This window comes from Grammomys surdaster, unplaced genomic scaffold, assembly GCF_004785775.1.
Source record: "Grammomys surdaster isolate TR1022 unplaced genomic scaffold, NIH_TR_1.0 268, whole genome shotgun sequence".
Taxonomy (NCBI): Eukaryota; Metazoa; Chordata; class Mammalia; order Rodentia; family Muridae; genus Grammomys; species Grammomys surdaster.
In genome coordinates this window covers 319,174-343,953 of record NW_021604709.1, presented here as the reverse complement: position 1 = coordinate 343,953, position 24,780 = coordinate 319,174, and the positions used below count along the sequence as shown (strand labels likewise).

General features: G+C 37.9%; 1 pseudogene; it reads right to left on the bottom strand.

The window, feature by feature from the left end:
- Positions 1 to 21,485: 21,485 nt before the first annotated feature.
- On the bottom strand, positions 21,486 to 22,442 carry LOC114628486 (annotated as a pseudogene).
- Positions 22,443 to 24,780: the final 2,338 nt, after the last annotated feature.

The following is a 24,780-nucleotide window of genomic DNA, read 5'->3' as shown; positions in this document are numbered from 1 at the left end:
AGCTATGGAGTCTGGACTGGTTTATAAGTGACAGTGACTACTGCCTGAGTAGCAGGATATAATGGAAGAAATAACTAACATAGAAAAAGTCTTAAGTAATTTAAGTCAAACTCCCAAATTTTTTTTTGGAGGGTGAAAATTAGAGCCTAAAGTGACAAGTGCTATACAAGAAAAAAGTATTAACAGATGGATGATACCTCTAAGCCCTGCAACAATGGGAACTGTCCATAGTGTGCACTTTTACCCATTCTCCTAGCATCCAGACCTTTAGGCCACAGAGGAAACAGTACTGGACAGAGATCCCTCCATCTCTATTTGAGCATGATTGACTTACTAATAGTTGATCTATGAAATGAGGGCATTTTCTCTGATATTATTTTACTATCACTAATTTGTTTTATTTGATTTATTTATTTATTTATTTATTTATTTTTGAAAATCTACCATGAACTCTATACCCTAGGAGATCATTTTTATCATATCGATTGTGATTTTGCTCACAGTCTTATCTGCTTTGACAGGAAACATGATGCAGAGTAGGGGTTGCTTCTTCCCTGTTCATAATATTCATAGATGGTAGAAGAAGCAGAGCTGTTTAATGTTGGCTGAGGAACACCTGATAAAGAATGGCACTATGTTTTTTTCTGGTGTGTGCTATGCATTAGCTTCTCTTCATTCTGAAATCCATGCTTCTTCTCTCATGCATATGAACCAGAATCTCATTGTTCAGATACTGTGAATACAGAGTTGTACATGAAGAAACAAACAAACAACAAAAACAATGCTTGGCTTTATAGTAACTTCTGACTCTATGGCTAATACCTGGGCCCAACTAAACCTAATTCTCTTAGATAACTTTAAGGTTATCTTCAGTCATGAGCCAGGTAATCATTCTTAGGAAAAATAGTATACAGGCCATTGCCAGAATGCATCAGTAAAAATGAGCCAATGTTTCTCAGTCAAGTTAGCTCTCACAATACCAGATGTGAAGTTGTGTGCGAGATAGATGTCAGAGGGCCCTAAGCTGACGTCACATGTCTATGAGCATCAAGGGTTCTACTCACATTACAGGGACTCTGGACACGGTTCTCTGAATTTGCTCTCTCATGCCCTATAAGAAATATGTTTTGGGTATGATCAAATACAGGCCTTGTCCCTCCTTCCCCCACCATGTGACTTCACACACATAGCATGAAGACTGTTTGAATTTTTCTTTAGGACAAAGTCTTATATTTAATATTTTTCAGTTTTGTTTTGTTCTTTTGATCACTTTGTTTATGCTGTAGAATACAGTTTCCACATTGTATATAGTACAGAATGATCAAAACAAGCTGACTAGCATTTACTTCATCCCAATTCAAGCACTTACTGCTTCACAAGGGTATTTAAAACATTGCCATTTAGATATTCTTAAATATCTGAATGCTTTCTTGTTAACTTTGGTAAAGTGATTGGAGAGTACAAAGCCAGAACTTACTGTTTCTCCAGTTGATCTTTGACCTTGTCTTCTTTGATTCATGTCTATCTCCACTTTCTTCATGAAGCTTTCCAGGGCTCTGGCTAGCATTGTGACCTCTACTGTGACTTTGACTTATGAATGTTATACAGATGTGACATCATGTGGTATTTGTTTCTATGCTACTTTATATAAAATCCCATCAAATCACTCATACTGCTGTGAATGACATGATTTTCTGGGTTTTAAGAAAAGCAAAATAATATTCCAATGTATACACAAAGTACATTAAAAATACATGTATCCATTCACAAACACAGCTTCATGCTGTGAGCACTGGAGTGGAGACAGAACTCCAGCATACTAGTTCCAGTATACCGTCAGTAGTGGGTCTTATAGATACAGGTAGGAGTGTCTAGAAATTCTGTATATCAATGTTCTCCCAGCACTCTCGCTTATCATAGATGGGGCAGGAGAAGGCAAGTAGTTGTCAGCTTTTTCTTTCTCCAGGAAGCCATTTCTGAAGATTACGTGGAATCTCATTGCAGGTCTTTAGTCAAACAGAGCCCTATGTCACATCTAAGACCACAAATGAGGCAGGTTTGACTGTGCTAGTCCTGCTGGTGATGCAGAGATGGGATGTTGTTGAGGTCTCAGTTGGTTTTAGCACCACATATCTCAAAACAAGCCTTAGTGGTGCTGTCTGGCAGTTCTAGCACTTTAAAGTAGTTACAGTTGTCAAAACATGCTTGTCTGGGGCCAGGAGGTAGTGGCATATGCCTTTAATTCCAGGACTTTGACTACAGAAGCAGGTGAATCTATGAGTTCGAGGCCAGTCTGGTCTACAAAGCTAGTTCCAGGATAGCCAATGCTGCACAGAGTAATCCTGTCTTGAAACACACACACACACAGACACACACACACACACACACACACACACCACAGCATGTATGTTCTTATGTAACCAGGAGCTTAGGTGGTTAACAGCACAGAAGGCATACTGACGTCCTCTCCAGTGCCCTACTCTGCCCAATTTTTAGCTATAAGACCCAGTGTATGGAAAACACATTTAATCATAATGATCAGTCTGTGCTTCCCAGTGGAACACAACAACTTCTTTAACTCTCAGCTAGGGTTTGATCAGGAGCAAACGAGGACTTAATGCAGTACTGACCTAACTTATCAAATTTTAATGTGGCTCTGGCAACTGTATTAAGATAAGGATTCTTCATTTCTAACAAGATCCCCTGTGATAACAATGCTACCAGCCCATGAACCATACAGTACATGGGGAAAAAAACTAGAGGTTATTTTTTTTCTGTTATTCAAAATTACATGTGATTTCTCTTAGATGAAGCACCCTTAATCCTTTCATTGGAGCTCAGGTGTCAATGTGAAAAAAAAATCTCCCTAGAGAACTGGAATCACTGTTGTTATTCTATACTTAGAAGACTCAATCAGTCTCTTGTATGCAATGAAAATTAATAAGGATACAGTGGAATCCTCAGACGTTTGACTATGCATTTATGCACAACTATCCTATTCTCTTTCCCTTGTTCTTCTGCTGGCACTTTTCCCATGACTGACAAGGCAAACATGGCAGTCATATATAATTCATCATAGAGCATTGGAAATGATTATTCTTGGCCCTGTCACCAATCTTGGTCCAATCAAAGTTGGTCAATTGTAACAGTGCTTACCACTCTAATCATTTTTGTTCCTTAATCTTGAATAGGATGATGCCCTTTTCATTTTTTATTACACGTTCAGCTATTAAAGAACACAGGACTGGTTGTTATGTTGAATGTGTTGCTATATTTATCTAAGAATTTCTCTGTGGAATCATGTAATTTACTCCACTGCCTTCTTTATTTCTTAAGAACCAGAAATCAGTTTAAAGGTTTGCTTTGCCTCAACCTGAGTTTCTGTGGTAAGAACATTTCATGGGTGACACTATCTTTTAAATTCTGAATCTATAATTGGTGATGTTTAATCACCTGTTCTCACTTGATTCATTGGATAATGGCCATGTTTCTCTGTTGGAAACAAGTGTCTCCTAGAAATTGATAAGCTCTCAGTCTTAGTTACTTTCTGATGCAATTTGGGAAGGAAAGGCTTTATTTTATCTTACATTTCCAAATGACAGTTCATCATCAAGGGAAGTCATGGCAGAAACCCAAGGAAAGAACTGAAGCAGAAAGCATGGAGAAATGATAATACTGGTTTTCTTTCAGGCTTGTAGTCAGGTAGGTACATTTGTTATACATGGCGGGCATCCTTGCCCAGAGATGAGTAGGGTAGATGCTCCTAAATCAATTAGCAAAGAGAAAATGCCCCACCAACGTGCCCACTGCCTAACTGAATGGAGACAATTCTTTTGTTCAGGTTCTCACATTTCAGGTGTCTCTAGTTTGTGTCAAGTTGATAGAAACTGACTAGCATACCACCTGTGGGACTTTTTTTATTACCCATAACCTAATAGTTTTAGCATTGACTCGTGATTCTAGACAACCAATCAACCACAGGACTGAGTGCCACAAAAAGCTACTTTTCTAAATCTGCCATTTATTTTGTTGGTGTTTTGTTTATTTTTTAGTAAGAAGAATTTTTATTTTATAAGCCATTTTCTAAAATTTTAAACATGCATTGTTTCATACTCACCAAAACATTAGTGTATTAATTGTTTGTCCACATATATTCAACTATATAGGAAAAAAATCCTTTTCGTTGTTTTATTACCCCTCACAAATTACTATGCTTCTCAAACACCTTATTATTTCTGTCTTAAAACTGATAGACTAAGTCTTTGCTAAGATTTCAGCAATAAAGTATCTTCAGTTTGAAATGCATATGGCTTTTTTCTTTCTTTCTTTCTTTCTTTTTTATTGGATGTTTTAATTACATTTCATATGTTGTCCCCTTACCCCATCCCCCACCCACCCAGGAACACCCTATCCCCTCACCCCTCCTCCTTCTTCTCTGCGGATGTAACCCCTGCCTCCCCCCCCCCACTCCCACCTCCCCACCCTCAAAATTCCCACCCCCTGGGGCGTCCAGCCTTCATGAAGTCAAGGAACTCTTCTTCCACCTATGCCCCGCAGGGCCCTCCACTCTTACATATTCAGCTAAAGCCCTGGATCCCTCCCTAAGTGCTCCCAGGCTGGTGGTTTAGACCCTGGGAGCTGTGGTTGGTTGTTATTGTTGCTCTCCTCATGGGACCACAAACCCTTTCAGCTCCAATGGCCTTCATTCTAACTCCTCCATTGGGAACCCCATGATCAGTTCAATGGCTAGTTGTGAGCATCTGCCTCTGAATGTCAGACTCTTGAAGGCCTCTGAGGAGACATCCATATCAGGCTCTTATCAGCATGCACTTCCTGACTTCCACATCAGCATCTACCTTTGGTGACTGCACATGAGATGGATACTCAGGTGGAAAGGTCTTCAGATGGCCCCTCCTTCAGTTTCTGTCCCTCACTTTGTCTCCATATTTGCTCCCTTGAGTATTTTGTTGCTCCTTCTAAGAAGGACCGAATCATCCCCACTTGGTCTTCCTTCTTCATGAGCTTCATGTGGCCTGTGAGTTGCATCTTGGGCATTTCAAGGTTCTGGGCTAATATCCAATAATCAGTGAGTGAATACCATGTGTGTTCTTTTGTGATTGGCTTACCTCACTCAGGATGATAATTTCTAGTTCCATCCATTTACCTAGGAACCTCTCGAATTCATTGTTTTTAATAGCTGAGTAATACTCCATTGTGTAAATATACCACATTTTCTGTATCCATTCCTCTGTTGAAGGACATCTGGGTTCTTTCCAGCTTCTGGCTATTATAAATAAGGCTGCTATGAACATAGTTGAGCATATGTCCTTGTTATATGTTCGAGCATCTTCTGGGTATATGCCTAGGAGTGGTATAGCTGGATCCTCAGGTAATGCTATGTCCAATTTTCTGAGGAACCGCCAGACTGATTTCCAAAGTGGTTGCACCATCTTGCAGTCCCACCAACAATGGAGGAGTGTTCCTCTTTCTCCTCACCCTCGCCAGGATCTACTATCACCTGAGTTTTTAATCTTAACATATGGCTTTTTATATATAATGATAATATTTCCATTTCATAAATGATAGCAGATGATTAACACACCTGATAAACACATCAAGAAACTAAAAGTTTCTCTCTGTCTCTCTGTCTCTGTCTCTGTCTCTGTCTCTGTCTCTCTCTCTCTCTCTCTGTCTCTCTCTCTCTCACATACACACACACACACACACACACACACACACACTATTTGATTGTAATATTTAAAACTGAACCTGTAGTCTTCATGAGGTACATCCATGTACCCAGGCTTATTTATTTCCAGTTTTGCAAGTGTAGTTTTTCCATTTTTTAAAAAATTATGTGATATATTTACATACTGGGCCACATAAGTACCACCTAAGGTGTCTACTTTCTAACATCCTTGTAGTCTCTTTTGGCAAAAAGAACTACTTTTGGGGGGAAAGCGACATTGAAATAGACTCTTTCTATGAATTGAAATTTTGCTTTGAACTCAATGTTTCACCGAAAATTTCCTCCAGGTTGCTATCTTGCTGCAGCAACCTACTCAGTGCTGAGATTACAGGCATGTAATGTTCTGTTCAGAAGATGAGATACAACACTGTTTTCTTTTTAAAAAATTTATTTTATTTTTTATTTAGGTGTATATGGAGCTTTTGTGTATTTTTTTATTTAGGTGCATATGTTTGTATATTAATGCATGCATATGAGTGGGTATCCACAGAGGCCAGAAGAATGTGTCAGATCCCCTTGGGTTGGCCTGACGGGAGTGCCGAGAACTTAACTGAATAGCCATCACTCTGACATTGATAATATTTTCCTTCAATATTTATTTCTTTTGGAAATAAAACAAAATAAAATAATAATTCTGTCTATGTGTAAAAATGTTTGTTTGTATCTAACTTTTTAGTTTATATATACCAAGACATTATATATACATAAGCCTCTCCTTTCCTTCCCTCCCTCCCTAATTCTCCTTAAGCAAATTCTGAAGATTATTTCTTATACAACATGTTGAATGCTGTATCATGTGATCCACTGTCATCTACTTTACAGTTTATTCAAGTGCGCATGTGGGAAATGATTTGGTTCCTTTCCAGGTTTTTGACATTGTTCATAATGCCAAAAATGAATATACATGCCCAGGTGTTTTAGATTTGTGCAGGTGGATCTTTAGAGTGGAGGCTTAGAAACGGGGTGATTGAGTAAGATGGAATGCAGGAGCTTTGCTGTTAGGTGGTGCTAAATGGCCCTCTGCATGGGTTATAGTATATTGTTTTCTCTATACTACTTAGTTTAAGTTTTGCTGTAATTCTTCTTAAAGTTAGGAGGAGGTTGAGAGTAGCACTTGAAAATGTTACATCTTTTTTGTTACAGTCATGTTTAGAATTTTTAATATCTACATACAAAAGTGATGTTTTTGTTTTTTCTTATTATATAAAATAATATCTCCCATGTTAAAAATGATGTGAACAATCATCTCTTTGTCTATGAGCTAGAATGATTCTTAGAATGTACCTAGAGGTCTTGACATTAAGCATTCTCACCATCATGTCTGAGGCTGCCTTAGCACTCGGTGTGGTGAGAGAAACAGGATTGCTAATGTTCCCTAATCTCATCTGTGGAGAATGATCTCTTTAGATTTCATGCCATGACTAAGCTCAGTTTGGAAAATGATATTTTTCCTGGGAGATCACTTACCTCATCACATTTTCAATTTGTGTGGATCTATGCTTTTGCAGAGCTGAGAAATGGAATCTCCTTTGATTTTTAATGTTTTCCTCTAACAATTATTTCTCCAGTATCACAGCATACATCATTTGTTTGCTTTCCACAAGATAGTGAATAGAAAATCTATTTTTGTACCCCCCTCCCCTGGATAGAGAAAGTGGTTTTGGCTTACATGAGTTCTTTGGTATTTTTTTCTATTTATTGTATTTTGCTTTTAGTATCTTTGCTCTGAGATGCCAATATCCGATATTACCATAGCTTCTCCCTTTCTCCCTCATTACTCTTCCTGACATACCCTGCTCCATCTTGCCACTTGCAGCTAGTGCACATGGACATCTATTAATTCAGAGGGCTCTGCTGTATTATCAATATTTTATCGGAATTTTCATCATGAATGAGAGTTCAATTTTGGCAAATGTTTTTCTCTGCATTGAGTGATGTGATAATGTAAGCTTTCCTTTGGTGTTTTGACGTGAGGAATTGTACTCGTGGAGTCTGGAATATTGAACTCTAGCATCTTTGGACTCTACCTCAATTAGTCATGATGTTTAATCACCTTTTTATATTCACTGATCTTTCATTAAGATGTTTTCTATTTATCTTCATAAAATTCATAAAGATTCTGGTCTGCATTATCGCTTTCTCCTTTTTTTCTTAAAGTGCTTTCTCATAGCCCAGGTTCACCTATAAATTACTGTGTAGTTTCAGGTTTCAACATGTTCAATCCTCCTTCCTCAGCATCCTGAGTGCTAGCATTAGAGATGTCTGATGCTATGGCCAGCTCCTTTTTGTTTTTCACTCTGTCTGGCTTGAACATTGAGTTAATGTGTAAAATGAATAAAGGCTTTTCCCTCTTTCCTGATAGCTATAGGTTTTTTTTCTGTTTAATATTGAGCTACCTGTGGTAACTCTGTTGCTTGAGGTACTGTTCCATTCATCATAGTTGTCTAATCATGACAATGTGGAACTGTCCCTGGTACCTCCTTTTCCTCCCTTAGATGAAAGGCCTGCTGAGGAAGCTTCAGTTTCATTGTGTTACTGACACCTCAGCCTTCCTTTTTTCTCATTGGCTCCTTTCCCAGCAGCTTGCCAGTCTACATTTTCAATGAGGCTTCTATTGGTTTTCATTCTTTTTTTTTTTCTATTTCACTTAATTTTCTTCTGACTTTTATTATCTTTATTCTCATCACAGTGCATTTCTTTCCATCTTTTTCTTTGTTCTTGAGGCAGGTGCTTAGCTGATAGGCTCATCATATTCTCTTTTTTAATAGAGCCTTAGTGCTAGGCAGTTCTGTTAGTGCTAGGCAGTCCTGTTGAAACTGCCACTGTCGCACAATCTGCAGACACTGAATTCTCACTTTCATTCAATTCGTTTTACCTTATACTTCTTTTGAGATGACTTTAAAACACATTTTTCTTTTCAAATTAATTTTTATCTAGTACATGAAAGTATAAAGTTGCACATATTGGCGGAGCAGAACATGATGTTTTGATATGTATATATACAGTGTGAATTTTAACTCCTTATTTAAATCAGTCTAAATATACTTGTAGCTTCAAAGACTGTGTCTCTTCTGTGGCATAAGCTTTTACAGTTCTTTATTCTAGCTTTGGGGACCACTCTGAAAATTTAGAAATGTTTGACTTGTATTCTATTGTTTGGAGACTGTCCTGCTACATTTCTATGACTATCAAGCTTGTTTCTTTTCTGTTAGGAGAACATGCAATGTATCATTTCAATTATTTTCATTAAAAATTATGGTTTAAAATACAGCCTAATTTTCAGAATGTTCTGTTAATGCTTAAAAAGACTGTATCTTTTGATTTGTGGGGAGAAGCACACTGAAGTGTCTAAGATGAAATTGTTTAATGGATGGTGGTGGTACTGTTGATCTCTTCCCTCTTTGCCTCATTGCCTCATTCTCTCTCTCTCTCTCTCTCTCTCTCTCTCTCTCTCTCTCTCTCTCTGTGTGTGTGTGTGTGTGTGTGTGTGTGTGTGTGTGTGCGTGTGCGTGCACACACGTGTGTTTTAGGTGTCCCATTTAGGATTCAGTATTCCATGGTCACTTACACTTTACCAGTTGTGAGTCTCTGTTTGTATGCCATTTGCTGAATAAGGAAGCTTCTCTGATATGGAAGAGAGGCCCATTGTATTATCTACTTTTATGTTACTGTGATAGACTATCATGACCAAAGCAATTTACAAAATTAAGAATTTATTTTGTCTTTAGGTTCTATAGGAGAGGAGTCCATAACGTTGCAAAAACCGTGGCATCAGAAAAGTGGATCAGAAAGCTGACTGGTCATATTTTACCAAACAGGAAGCCCAGAGAGAACTGGAAGTGGAATAAGCTTATAAACTCTGTCTCAGTGACATATTTTCTCCAGCAAGAGTCCATGTTGTAAAAAACTGGTAACTTCTCAAAATAGTTACACCAACTAGAAATTAAAATAGTCAAACATATGAACATACGGGAGACAGTAATCATTTAACTACCAATTATGCTTCCTGATCCCTTAACCTCATGAACATTTCATTTTATATCAGAAATCATTTAGTCAAACTTTAAAAGTCCCCACACTTTTAACAGTATTATGACTGGCCAAAAGTCCAAAGTCTCTTCTGAGACTCAAAATAATATCTTATGTGTGACTCTATAAAAACCTCAAACCGAACAAAACAAATTACACCCTACCAATATACAATGGCACAGAATATATACATTTACATTACAAAAGGAACAAATGAGAGCGTAGTGAGAAATGATCTTTACCAAGACCAAAATTAGCAAGGAAAAGCATCAAATCTCTCTCTCTTTCCCAACACTTTATTCATTTATTCACTTTACATCCCAATCACAGCCCTGCCCTCTCCTCTTCTAGTATCACATCTCATAGCTTCAAGTTCAGGTTGTATTGTTTAGATTTAATAGCGCTTAGACAGCTCCACCTTTCTATCTATTCTGCTGAAACATAGACAACTCTCTCTTGGGCTGGCTCTACTTCATGTATTCAGTTCTCTTTGGCAGATGTCTCAGAGTTCTGGCATTTAGAATGTCTTGTTTGGAGTCTCCATTGCCACCCAGATGAGTCCCCAATTGGTACCTTCCTGTAAGATCATCCCAAGCTCTTCTCATATTGACTCTGGGCCTATCATATGTTACCTGGCCCCAGCATATCTCCTTAGCACTGCAATAAAACCATGGAGGAAGAACCAACAACCTCCTCATTCTTGCATATTTCATACCACCAAAGCCAGAGCCATGTAGGCAACACTGTCAATTTTCAACTGACCACTTGAATGGACGTTTGGTCACTTGAAATACATTTTAGCCTCTTTTGTGGGTTAAAGCAGGTATTTCCTAGGAGAATGCAACAATCTGAGCTCTTTTTCAAATTGAAGACTTAGTTTTCTATTGTTCTTTTCCATTGTTCCAGTAAATTCCACAGACTAATACTGTCCTGTAACTTTCTGTACCAAAGAAATTAGTCCATTTTTTTTTTACATTTAATCTCAGGAAATTGGCAGGAAATAAGTTTCTTTGCCAAAATATTAAACAAATGGCCTCTAGCCCTGTTGCTATTGAAATCTTGGTTCCCCTCTGAAACAGTTTGACTCTATCTTTTACCATTCATTCACCATGCCTTCAACACTGCTGTCTTCCAGGATTCTATTACATGTACCACTAGGCTCTGTTTATTGCATTTAACCACCTTTCTAGTCTAAACATTTTTTCTTAGATTTATTTATTTTATGTATGTAAGTACACTTTGCTCTCTTCAGACCCACCAGAAGAGGGCATCGGATCCCATTATAGATGGTTGTGAGCCACCATGTGATTGCTGGGAATTGAACTCAGGACCTCTGGAAGAGCAGTCAGTTCTCTTAATCGCTGAGCCATCTCTCCAGCCCCTAGTCTAAACTTTTAAAGTCTTCATATTCCAAAAAACCTCATGCTCCACTCCTTGTACCAAATTTGGCATCAGTTACTCCTCTGTTGTCATGCTAGGATACCATGATGAAGCAATCTATAGGGAGAAGAACTTGCTTTATATTATAATGACAAGAAGGGGAGTCTATAGTGGTATGAAATACATCACATATCATCATACAGGAAGCTGAGAGAACAAACTAAAAGTAGTACAAAGATATAAAGTCTCAAAGCCTGCCTCCAATTACATAACTACTGTACCATGGTTCTACTTCCATAAAGCGCCATAAACTATCCAAACAGCACCACCAACTGTGAACCGGCTATTCAAATATGTAAGATGACAAAGAACATTTTTTTTATTCAATCTCTCACATAATCTTCCTCCAGTTGTTGGCTAGTGGGAACCCAGAGAACCCGCCCCCCCCCCAAAAAAAAAAAAACAGATGAAGTAATGGACACTATTGCCATTGATCTTGGTTATTTACTAAATCTTAAAGAGTAGACCCTATACTGAAGACAATAAATATGTTGATTACAGGATATTAAGAAATCAAGTTGGTACTGACTAGAAACTATCTTTCCTGCTAGATTGTTTTCATAGTTCCATGAAGTTCTTTATAGGCTGCCAGGCCAAACATTCCCAAATAGTCTTAATCAGCCATAAACACTGAGATCTACAATAATGACTGGCTTGGCCATATATTCCTGCTGGTATGACTTTCTACTTAAAGTTATGACTTATTCCTTAAAGAAAAACAAACAAAACAACTCACACCTAATGTCATACGCCTGACAAAAATACATATAGGCATAGATCACAGGATCCACTATTATTTTGTTAAAGGGACCTAGTACCAAACTGCTTTTGAAATAACTATCCTTACCCATATAGACTAAATGAATAAAGTTATGATGTTCTTTGCCCTGATATCAACTTTATCTTATATTAATACTCCTGTATCCTTTGGTTACTGTTTGCAAGATGCCACTTTCTATCTTTTTGTTTTTAACTTTAATCTATATTTGATGTTAGCAAGTATTACTTAAATAAAAATTATTACTCTACTCTTTTTTATTAATCATTTTTTGTTTACATTTCAAACATTATCCCCCTTCCTGGTCTCCCCTCCATGAACTCCCCACTCTTTCACCCTCCCATTTGCCTCTAACAGGTTACTAGCCCTGACCCACTTCCACTACACCCCTCTAGCATCTTCCTTCTCTGGGGCATCAAGCTGCCGCAGGACCAAGCGCACCACCCTCCCACTGATGCCAGATGAGGCAGTCCTCTGCTTCGTACGTAGCAGGAGCCGTGAACAGGCCCATGTATACTCTTTGGTTCTACTCTCTGCCTTTTACTTTGTATTTTTAAAAAATCTACATTTAATGGGATTATTCACATGTTGAGTTTAAAACTGGCGTCTTAGTTCTTGTTTTCCATTTTTTGTTGCTGTTGTTTCTCTTTTTTATTCCTGCTTCCCTGACAATTACTAACATTTCTCTCTTTTTTTATTCTTTAATCTTCTTTACAGTTCATCTTTATCCCCCTCCTTGTCCTCCCTCTAACTGATGTTCCACATCCTGTAGCTCCCTCCCCCCAACCCCCGTCTCCAAGAGGATGTCCTTACCCCTAACCCCACACCCCACCAGACCTCCGCAGTCTGTGGGGTCTCAAATCTCTTGAGGGTTAGGTGCATCTTCTCTCACTGAGTCTAGACCAGGCAGTCCTCTGCTGTATTTGTGTTGGGTGGGGGGGCTCATATCAGTTGATGTATGTTGCTTGGTTGGTGGCTCAGTGTCTGAGAGATCTCTGGGGTCCAGGTCAGTTGAGACTACTGCTCTTCCTATACAGTCACCCTCCTCCTCAACTTCTTCCAGCTTTTCCCTAATTCTACCATAGGAATCACCAGCTTTTGTCCGTTGGTATAGTATAATATCTGCATCTGACTCTTTTCAGCTGCTTGTTGTGCCTTTCAGAAGGCAGTCATGCTAGGATCCTGTTTGTAAGCACAACATAGCATCAGTAATAGTGTCATGCCTTGAGGCCTTGGAGCCATCTCTCCAGCCCTTCCCAATTACAAACATTTCTAAAATTCTACTTTTAAAATTATTGAGTGAGTTTCAATTTAGCTCTGTGTAGCTTTATTTCTTTTATTCTCTTAAATATTTGCTCTAGTATTATATGTCATTTGCAGAATGTCACAGTTTACTGTTATGGTTTGCCAGTTGCAAAAAAGGAAGTCTCCTGTACAGTTGCTATGCTCAACAATTATAAAACAATTTTACTTTTAAAAAAATAATTCTCCACATATTCTTAAAACTATAGTTAATGCTGTGATTTATACTTCAGCTATCAAATAATGTATAACTGGCAGAATATAGGAAAAACTATTGTGCCCACATACATTTAAAAAATCGTATTCTCTCTGTCTTCCTCATGCTTTATGATGCTACCTTTTGTCATATTCTTTTTCTTTAGAGAAGTTCCTTCAGCCATTCCTCTGTAGTGATATATTTTCCTCATCTGGGAGAAGAAACATCTTTCTTTCTTCTCTACCTTAAAAGATAGTTTTCTTCTATAAAATACTGACTTGACAATTCTTAGATGTCAACACTTTAAACAAGCCAATCTTCTTCTTTTAGGGTATCATGATATTTAATGAGAAATCTGCTGTCATTCAAATTGCTTTTCCTTCGTTGGTATTGTGTCATTTCTCTCTCATTTCTTTCAAAGTTTTTCCTTTGAGTTCAGTTTTCAAAGTTTGCCAAATACTCCTAACCTACCCACCCTCTCTGTTTTTTTATGGTCCTGGGAATTTAAACTAGAGCCATTTGATAGGCCACTGGTCTATCAGTGATCTAGTACCTCAGGCCTTGCTTCATTTCTTTTGAGACAAATCCTACTACTTTCTCAGATTAGCCATGAACATAGTTATTAGTCTTTGTATTTGTAATCCTCCTACTTTAGCTTCCCATGAAGCTGTGCTTATATCAAGCCCAAAATGGCATGTCTTGAAATGGATCTGCAAGCTTCTCAGTTCTTTCAGTTATTGCATGTATGTGTTTTATCAAGTTTGAAAGTTTTCAGCTTTCATTTCTTCAAATAGCTATCAGGAAGTCTGTGATGTGCGAAAGAAGAAATTTGTAGAAAGTGAAACCCTGGAAACTCTCTGAGTGTGAGGGTAAGAGAGACAGAAAGTGTGTGGGGCATTAGCCATAAGGGACAAATAAAAGTGATTCAATGGACCATGTCTGGAGGACTCCAAAGCTATAGAGAGTCAAGAATATTTTTCCCACTTTATTTGATAATAGATTGAGCATATATTGATCCTGTCTTCATATTTCTTGGTGTGGGGTTTTATTGAAAGAGCTTACTGGGAAATTAGGACTGCTTCTTATAGTTTCTGCAAAGCTAGAATGAGTGGGGCTGAGTTTTTAAAGAGAACCATCTCCTGTGAGACCTGAGGTAAGTGTGTGTGTGTTTCTATACAATTACATCATGAAACTAGAGTGATTATATTTCCGTTTGTCTTAGTGTTGACCCTTCTGTAGGTAAATCTGGAGGGCATGAAATCTGTGGGGCACTCCCTTTGTCCCAATTCCATGCTTTCTTTCTTTGAAGTCATGATCTTGGTAGTACAAAAATGACAATGAGGACTCAAGTGTGCGTTCTGATAGTGTCACACAGACTGTCTCTGACGACCCAGTTTTCAGAGCTCATTTTCTGATCACTTTCTGAGACTCAAATATGGATATGGTGAGCAGATGAGTATCTCATGGAACATGCTCCTTTAGATATATTCTGGACAAACATTTTGTTAATTGACAGACAGATCACAGAAATTCCAAAGAACTTCTCTTGAACATTCCTTTGGGGATGTGCAAGTTGCAAGTTCATAGACTCAATGGAATCTCCCAAAGACAGTGTCTGTCAGAGTCTGCCACTATCATCCACTGTTCTGTCCAGAGGCTGAAGGTTGAGGATGTTCTGGCTCCTCTTTCTGACCTCTGGGGTCTGTCAGTTCCTTTCTCTGATTATAGAACCTACATCCCTTAGAAAATCATGAACTTACTGTGATGACATGTGTCAGAAAGGAGATTTACTTTTAAAATACCTTCCTTTGGTCCTGCTTTGGGTTAAATTAACTTTCTTATATAGCCTTTACCAACACATGTTACTCCAGTTTAATGATTTCTTTCTGTATTATTTCCCTCAACATAACCAGACATATTAAACAATATTAAATTGTTTATAATTAATAATTAATTACAATTAATTATATATAATATATAATTATATATAAATTATATATTATATATAATTAATTATAGTTAATAATTAATAATAATATTAAATTGTTTATAAATAATAAAACATATTAAAACAATAAAAAAAACATTTTGGCAGAGGACTGGCACATCATCTTCGAGTCTTAACCATGTTCTCAGTGAATGCATGATATTAATTGAAACATCAGTAAAATCACAGAGAATTACACCCAAGGAGGTCTAAAGTAACACTGGGATTATTGGGGTAGACAAGGAGTTACAGAATTGGGAGAGGAATAAGTATCTCACAAATGTAACTTAGAAACCTACAAGGATGATATCACAGCAAGCAATCCTTAAACTGCTTGTCACATATTTAATAGTGAGCCAGAAGAGCAGCTGAGGCTTTTAGCTGAGAGATTACAGAAGAACCAGTGGCAGTGTCTTTAAACTGTCCACAAAAGTAAAGATCAAACTGACAACAGGGAATTCAATCAGCTGCACCTTCTTGATCCTAAGCTCAAAGGTAAACTCACAGGAGTAAATATGGCTAGCTAGCTTCCATTGTAAATCCTCCTTGAATGATTTGGGCCATGTAGAATTGCCTTTAACTGATTACAGAGTTAAAATAACAGGAACAGAATACGGCTAATTATTTCCTTCTCAGCATCCTAGAGGAGGTGATGTAGGTAGTGTATTAACCCAAGGCTCAAGTCAGCTTGTGCTGAAGTTTTTATTCCCACCTCAAGAAAAACTTCAATAGATAAAACCTCCAGCAGACTGGTCCTTTGTTCCTTTCCAGTACCCCACACCTTGCATTACAGGCTTTTATAGTCTGGCTTTAACAAAACCTCCCTAAACTTTCTACTGATTCTATGTCTGGAAAGGTAGTATAAGGAAGGCATCACTTATCTTAGTCTGCCTTTCCCGAGCATTGGGATAATTCTCTAGTTTATGAGATTACAAACTGCTTTAATTATAGTGAACATTTATGGAGTTAATCCATGTTCAAATGGATGAAAATACAACCCAAATATTGTTCTAACTTGTTAGAATACATAATATTAGTATATCATGAACTTGTGAGAATTTATTATTTTTTCTGGAAGCATATATTGGAAGATAAAAAAAATCTTTGATGTGCTTAAGACTTGTATCCTGACAGGAAATAAAGCTATGTTTTGTAGGTTCTGGAAAGTCCCAGTGAACAGATGGATGCTTTTCTCATAGCATGCTCTCTGCTGTTAGAGAGGATGAGAGAAAGCTTAGGATTGTGAAAGTAATATTCTGGCATAAAGCCACAGAAATGGATAATAAGAAAGTAGAAGGATATTTTCTGAAATCTTTGTAAGCCACATTGGAATTAATCATTCACTTCTTCTAATGTTCATATATTGTTAAGGGAAGAGAGAACTGAACGATTATAAGAGACAGAAGTAGTGGCTGACCTTATGGAAAGAGTGTTTTCTAGACTTAGCAGGGCAGTTGCACAAATGAACTCACAGCAGTTGTGAGGCATAATCAAGACCTGTTTAATCTTAAGCCAGGTAAGCATAGAAAGGTGAGATGGGCACTAAGTTCCACCCCTAGCTTAGATGCTATTGGTAATTGATAGCTGATGGGATAGCACGAGTTAATATTCTTTAACTATATGTAGCTTCTAGTAAATATCTAGCACAATCCAGTGGGTAGCCACATGTACCTAGCACTAACGGGACTAGATGGGCCAGAAAAAAATAACGAGGCTGCAAAGTTGGGTGGGTATAGAATTGAGGTGTATCTGGAAGAAGATGGAAAAGAGAGATGAATAACCTCAAAATAAACGTATGAAATTTTCAAAGAACAAATAAAAATATATTTTTAAAATAAAAGGATGGGGCTGCAGAGATGGCTCAGCAGTTAAGAGCACTGACTGCTCTTCCAAAGGTCGTGAGTTTAATTCCCAGCAACCACACGGCGACTCACAACCATCTATAATGGGAACTGATGTCCCCTTCTGGTGTGTCTGAAGACAGCTACAGGGTACTTGTCATATACATAAAATAAATAAATAAAATCTTTTAAAAAGGAATTATTTAAATAAAAAAGAAAGTAAAAAAAAAAATAAGACTGCTAGCCAGCTTACTAGTTTTATGCAACTTCAAAAAGACCAGCTAAGTGATACCTTGTTAAATTTAAAATGAATCATTTAAATTCATTCTGCTCTAGCCACTTACAGTGTGGGAAATTAACATGGTCATTTTTGTATGAAAAAAAATGTACAGGAAGATCTTAACAGGGAGTCTGGATCTATGCAAATCATTGTCAACAGACAACCAGTTAAACAGTGAGTTCATTGGTTTACAAGGAAATAGCATGTATTTTTTAGGAGGATTAAAGTTTAAGTTTTTATAATATGTAATTTAAAGCCTAAAGATTGTAAAATTCAGACTATTTTTTCACTCTTGTGGGAGGAAAAGCATATTTCTATTTGCATAACAAATTTACATTTGCATAATAAAATACTATCTTAAAATTTACATGGCAAATAACTATATTTGCATGTATTATTTTTCAAAATAAAGCATTAAAAACATAAGAAATAATGCCTGCAGATGTAGTGTCTTGGAAGGTATAGCATTTTGTTAGTGAAGTAGAATTTGACAATTTTCATTATATGCTTTTTCTCTCTGTTTGATATTTTACAAATTTGTACACACACTCATTAACTGCATCTAAACGCAATAATTCACATGAAAATCACACTCTCTAAAATGTGCAATTTGAGCCCTGTAGAGGAAAAGACCACATAGCCAAGAAGGCCTTTGGCACACATTGTTAATATCTACGAACAAAGCATGGTGACACACTCAATTCCCATCTGCTTTTGCTTGCTTTGCCAAGAAAGTATTCCAGACAGGAAATCCATCTGGCCAGGTCAGGGGTTGAAGGGCTGACAGCTAAAGGCAGGAGGCCTCATTCAGTCATGGGTGTTAGGGGGTATTTTTGCCCATTTTAGTGGTCTTAGAGACACAAAACTGAATAAAAGTAGGATACTAGGCGGAGAATGGGAACAAACTTTAGACAAAATTTCAGGTAAAACAGGAGAGGGTAAGTGAAAGTGCAAGCAGATGGATGACAATCTGATGATTTAGTTGAGATCTAGCAGCACATTTCTATGTGGGTTAGCAATTCTCTTGACTTATCATTTCCCTTCCCATGACTCTATTCACCGTCTTGCTTCACTGTTATTCTTACCCAGTGAGCTCCGACTGAATCCTGGATGTTGCTAAGGAGAGTGCCAGAATAGTACATTGAAAGATTAAATGCAATTAGTGTTCACAAGCTCCTTGTAATCCCAAAAGTTCTGAAAAGACAGGCATTCAAACTGCCCTACTTCTCTAATAGCACTGGTGATTACAGAATTAAAGTACACATGATTACTCAATTCTATGTCAGAGCTGCTCAAAGGGACCACATTGTCAACAATAAAAATATCAGCATAACGTAATTTGCATTTTCTGAAGTAATCATAATTAATAACCACTTTTATCATTGGTTTCTTCAAATATTTATTTATTTCAGGAATAATTCTCATAATTGGATTTTGAAAAGTAATTCACAGGAGTCCTAATACCCCATAAAGCAGTGTATTCATTGTGTCAATTTGGGGCCAATCAATTAGGAGTAGTGTGAGAACTTGGGTGGTATGGATCCCTAGGGGCAGGAAGCAGCCAGAAGAGCACTACAGCTATAACACTGCTGCACACAGACCCTTCCTCTGTTACGTCATGGCAGTCTTCAGTACATGCTGACAATTTTCAATGGACAGCAGTGATATAGGCACAAATCAGCTTGTGGACGTCCTAGCAGGCTTCCTGAATCATCTATTATCCCAGTCAGGGTCCTGAGAGACTGATGCCCACTGTCCCGAGGAGTGTGCCACAGGCATGAGGCTTACTTGTTTTTTGTGTGCAGACCACAGATCTTGCTGCTACTGCACTACCACATTTGGTTCTCTTTGGGCAGCATTTACTAGCTGTTATCAATAGGGTGCTTGTGGAACAGCAGGCGACCATAGCATCACAGGTCATTCAGAAGAAAACTTGTGACCCTTGCTGTGAATACATATTGGCCCAAGCGGAGGGATGTGTTTTTGCTGTTCTACAACACAAGACTACAGTATATGTATAACTTTAATTTTACTTTATAATGTCATATTTGCCTAATTTGTTGTCTTCTTGATTACTATTTCTGAGAGAATACTTTTTAAATGTTTTATTGTTTATTTTATTTTTCTATATTTCAGATGTTATCTCCTTTCCCCATTCCCCCCCAAGAAACCCTCTAGCCTATCCCCCCTCCTCCTGCTTCTATAAGGGTGTGCCCTCACCCCCCTCACTCCCACCTCTCTGCCCTCAAATTCCCCCACACTGGAGCATCCAGCCTTCATGGACCAAGGACCTCCTCTCCCACCCACAAGGCCATCCTCCATTACATATACAGCTGCAGCCATGGGTCCCTCCATGTGTGTTCCCATGCTGGTGGTTTAGACCCTGGGAGCTCTGGTTGGTTGGTATTGTTGCTCTCTCCATGGGGCTGCAAACCCAGAACCTAGCCCTGGTTCTCACTGTTACCTTCTTAAAAACATTTTACAGTGTGAAGGGGTAAAGGGACATTTATGGTGACTTTATTATCTTTTTGCTTGATCATTCCATTTTGCCATGACAAAGTAACACATGTTCTACTTTCTCAAAGAGTGAAAGAGATTTCCACTGTTACTTGATGTTTTTTCTAATATTATTTTCCAATTTTCTTCTTTATACTTTTTTCTCAAATAGGTATTCTACAGTTAGATTTTGTTATTATCTCTGGTATAATCTGTGATCTTTAAGTTAGTGTAACACTAGTTTTGTACATAACACAGTTTTTGCCTTAATAAGCATGATTTCTTATTCTTCATTACATATGTGATACGTTGATGTGTTTTTTCCCCTTGTTTTCTGTTTATAGTATATTCTAACTCTGTGCTTCTATAATTAATATATATTTTTATTTGTATCCTCTTCAATATTGTTTTATATTTATATTTATTTTCTGTAATAATCCTAGGTTTCCATACTTCATATGATTTGCATATGATTGCATCGTTATCTTTTTGATAGGGAGACATGGCCTCACATATCCAATGCTGGCCTTAAATGCTCTATGTAGGTGGCCTTGTATGCTCTATTCTTGGACTTCCTCCTGTTCTTGCCTCTTGAGAGCTGGAATTACAGCCATGTACCATCATGCCTTGCTTTTCAATCTAATTTATATGAACTATGTAATAATTAGATATAAATTTTAAAAGCCTGTATGTTGGTATCTACTTTCTAGCCAACTCTGTAAGTGCATTCTGGGCCTCCTGTGCATTCCATTCTATTCAATCTTCCTAAATCCAAGGCTTGACAAATTTTTCTAATGTATAGAGTGGATATTTTGTTATATTTTTAAACAGGTGAGGAATGTTCATCCATGTATTTCTGTATATTTTTTCTTATTTTTAAACTTTTTAAGAGTTAAATGGTGTAATAGAGGCTATAGCATATCTTATTTCCTTTCTACAATCTAGAATTTATTACCTTACTCATATTTTGGCAATAATATCAAGTCCATGATCTTTATTATATACATGCTATTCCAGTTTTTGGGGGGTGGGTGCAGAGAATGTTTATTGATGGTATTTAAGAGAGTAGGGAGGGCTCCCTAGGCCCCTCCTGCTATTATGGGGGTCTGGGATGGAAATTGTGAGGGAGATGTTTACTATCAAGGACAGGGACTCCTCAGCTACTGAGGGCCTTCTCTTGCTCTCAGTGTCCTTGGTGGAGTAGGTGGTCCAGGGTTTCTTACTTCTTCTTTTTTTTTTTTTTTTTTTTTTGGTTTTTCGAGACAGGGTTTCTCTGTGTAGCCCTGGCTGTCCTGGAACTCACTCGGTAGACCAGGCTGGCTTCGAACTCAGAAATCCGCCTGTCTCGGATTAAAGGCGTGCGCCACCACTGCCCTGCAAGGGTTTCTTACTTCTTGTAGGCCATGTAGGCCATGAGTTCCAGGACACTGTTGCTGTAACCGTATTCATTGTCATACCAGGAAATGAGCTTTACAAAGTTGTCATTGAGAGCAGTACCCGCCTCAGCATCAAAGATGGAAGAGTGAGAGTTACTTTTGAAGTTGCGCGAAACAACCTGGTCCTCAGTGTAGCCCAGGATGCCTTTCAGTGGGCCTTCAGATGCCTGCTTCACCACCTTCTTGATGTCATCATACTTGACAGGTTTATCTAGGCGGCATGTCAGATCCACAATGGATGCATTGGAGGTAGGAACACAGAAGGCTTTGCCAGTGAGCTTCCTGTTCAGCTCTGGAATGACCTTGCCCAAAACCTTGGCAGCACCAGTGAGTGCTGGGATGATGTTCTGGGCAGTCCCACAGCCATCATGCCACAATTTTTCAGAGGGGCCATCCACAGTCTTTTGAGTGGCAGTGCTGGCCTGGGCAGTGGTCATGAGCCCTTCCAAGATGCCAAAGTTGTCATAGATGACCTTGGCCAGGGCGGGGGCTAAGCAGTTGGTGTAGGATGCACTGCTGACAATCTTGAGCGAGTTGTCATATATCTCGTGGTTCACACCCATCACAAACATGGGGGCATCAGCAGAAGGGGTGGAAGTGATGACCCTTTTGGCCCCACCCTTCAAGTGGGCCCCAGCCTTCTCCATGGTGGTAAAGATGCCAGTAGATTCCGCAACATACTCAGCACCAGCATCACCCCATTTGATGTTAGTGGAATCTCGCTCCTGGAAGATGGTGATGGGCTTCCCGTTGATGACAAGCTTCTGATTCTCAGCCTTGACTATGCCATTGAATTTGTCATGGGTGGAGTCATACTGCAACATGTAGACCATGTACTTGAGGTCAATGAATGGGTCATTGATGGCAACAATCTCCACTTTGCCAAGTGCAGAGCAGAAGGCAGCCCTGGTAACCACAAAAAGAGTCTCTGGAGTAGGGAGGAACAGAGAGTCAGTATTACAGTTTTAATAAGGTAAAATAATACAATTAAAAATACAACATATTTTTTTAACTAAGTAAAAAATAAAAGACCACATCTTGAGATCAGAGGATTTGTAGAGTAGAAAATACACTATCAAAAATAATATTGAGTTTTGACTCAGGTAAATGCAACAAACGTTATTTATTTTATAAATGATGGATCAATTAAGCAGGCTTTGATATGATCACCCATAATACATGTCATTTTTATAATATCTAGTACATGTCTTAGTTGCACTATTAAATATTGATTGACAGTTTGAAATAAATTAATCAGAGTTGATTCACACGTGATGGTTTGCATTCAGGTTATGCTAGAAATGTAGAGGAAGAGACAGGGCAGGCTCCCCAGTGGCCAGAACCCTTATTAAATGATAGATCAGTTCTATGTTATTTGTGAATAGAGAATCAGGCTAATCCTACATTCCTCATACATTTTAGGTTTGTTTGATGTATAAGCTACAAAAGATTAATTTGGACAAGTCTTTCTTAGCACAAATACCATGCAATACATGCAGTTTCATAATCACTTTGTCCTGAAATTGTTTAGGAGAGATAGTACATACAAAAGGCAAGCAAACAGCTTTATTTCTTAGCTTCAAAGCAATAACACATTCACTAGACTTTTTTTTTCTTGGTTTTTTGAGATAGGGTTTCTCTAAGTAGTTCTGGCTGTCCTGGAACTCACTCTGTAGACTAGACTGGCCTCGAACTCAGAACTCTGCCTGCCTCTGCCTCCCAAGTGCTGGGATTAAAGACATGTGACACCACTGCCCGGCTGCACTAGACTCTTAAAAAAAACCAGACTGCATTATACTGTCATTATGAAGACTTAGGGGCAATGAAGGAAAATACATGACTACATAAGTTCCTCACAGGGGTGGCTTCTTGCTCACACTGGTTAATGGTTTATTGTAAAGGAGATAGATTCATAAATGCTGAGCAGTACACACACACAAAAGAAGCCTCTTTGCTTCTTGGAAGCATAACTTTCAGTCAGCATTGACTGTAACATGATTGTGGAGTTTTCATGTGTTGTCTTGCTGAGGTCACTTCCTTTTGTTAGTTGTTGAGTGTTTTTATCATGATAGAATATTGGGTTTTGTAAAATACTATTTTACCTTGAATCAATTGTGATGATCATGTTTACTCCCTCGCTCTCTTCATCCATACTATAATAAATTTCCTAGGTTGACTTATGCCTGTACTTTGCTGTTGTGCAGTTTTTGGTTAATTTTACCTTTTTAGTTATTATTTGTTTAATATGCATCATGTTTCAGGGAAGTTTGAGTTCACAAAAAATTGAGTAAGAATATTGAAAGATTTTCAAATATCTTCTCTCCTCAGATCAACTCTTCTTCCTTTAAACCAGTACTCCTAACTCTGCGTTGATTTTCTGTAGGTGACTTACACTGACACATGATGTTCCTATTAGGGTCCACTTTGAGTTTTGTATGTTCTATACGTTTGAGTTCATTTATAATGATACAGTCACCATTAGAGTTGTCCTCCAGAATATTTCCACTCTCATTAGAGTATCCTGCACTATGTTTCCACTTTCTTAACAATCCTCTAGGGCATTCATTTCTTTCTCCCCTTTCCCCTGACAATCACTGACATTTTTTTTTCTTCATTATTTTTCTCTGCCCTGAAAGTCACATAGTTGAAATCACACAGCATACAGTGTTTTAGATTGGCTTCTTCACTTAGCAATATGCATTTAAGGTTCTTTGTGTCTTTTTCTTGGCTTGATAGTTCATTTATACTTGAAGCTAATAATATTTCATTTTGACAGTGCAATTAAAAATGGGTTGATTGCATTCATACTGTTGAATTTTAAGAGTTCAGTGTACATTTAAGATAATAGTCCTTCATATGATGTGTCTTTTGTTAATAACTTCTCCTATTATAACTTGTCTTTTTATTCTTCTAAGTCTGTCTTTCACAGAGGAGAAAATTTTAATTTTAATGAAGCTTGGTAACCAATTGTCTCTTTCATAGATCCTGCCTTTGATGCTGTATAAAAAATATCAACATGAAACCAAAGGATTTTCTCTTGTACTGTCTTCTAGAAGTTCTATAATCTTGTATTTTGAAAAAGCGGTAATATCTATGTCTAAATTATTTTTTTATACACATTTCTAACCATTCCAGCATATCTGTTGAAATAATTGTATTTTCTGTATTTTATTGACCTGCTACCTTGTCAAAGATCAGGCCATGTATCTGTTTCTGAACTCTCTATTCTTGCTATCATCAATAATA